This window comes from Montipora capricornis, chromosome 14, assembly GCF_036669925.1.
Source record: "Montipora capricornis isolate CH-2021 chromosome 14, ASM3666992v2, whole genome shotgun sequence".
Lineage (NCBI taxonomy): Eukaryota > Metazoa > Cnidaria > Anthozoa > Scleractinia > Acroporidae > Montipora > Montipora capricornis.
Window position 1 is genome coordinate 17,560,688 of NC_090896.1, and position 916 is coordinate 17,561,603.

Below are 916 nucleotides of genomic sequence, written 5' to 3' on the forward strand. Positions count from 1 at the left end.
TACATATTATATATTATACTTACAGTTGTAAGGAGAAGTAAAAAGAATAAAATATTCATATCCCCGTCAAATCCGTGAAATCCGTCTTTTTCCTTCTCAAATAAGTATGCACTTTGCATGATGTATTACATCCCGAAAATCAGTGACACTGCAAGTGTCCGCCCTTGAATTAATCCTAAACTGGAAGACGGAAAAGACGGATTTGACGGGGATATGAATATTTAAACAGTCTACTTCTCTTTACTACTGTAAGTACTATCACTATTTTTATAATACATACCATATATTATACTTACAGTTGTAAGGAGAAGTAAAAAAAATTAAATATTCATATCCCCGTCAAATCCGTGAAATCCGTCTTTTTCCTTCTCAAATAAGTATGCACTTTGCATGATGTATTACATCCCGAAAATCAGTGACACTGCAAGTGTCCGCCCTTGAATTAATCCTAAACTGGAAGACGGAAAAGACGGATTTGACGGGGATATGAATATTTAAACAGTCTACTTCTCTTTACTACTGTAAGTACTATCACTATTTTTATAATACATACTATATATTATACTTACAGTTGTCAGGAGAAGTAAAAAGAATTAAATATTCATATCCCCGTCAAATCCGTGAAATCCGTCTTTTTCCTTCTCAAATAAGTATGCACTTTGCATGATGTATTACATCCCGAAAATCAGTGACACTGCAAGTGCCCGCCCTTGAATCAATTCTAAACTGGAAGACGGATTTGACGGGGATATGAATATTTAAACAGTCTATTTCTCGTTACTACTGTAAATATTATCAATATCTATACAAAACATATTATTATTATTATTATTATTATTATTATTATTATTATTATTATTATCAGTTATGTTCTGTTTAAACTTTCCTTTGAATAGTCCAGTACTTTTCCGTTTGA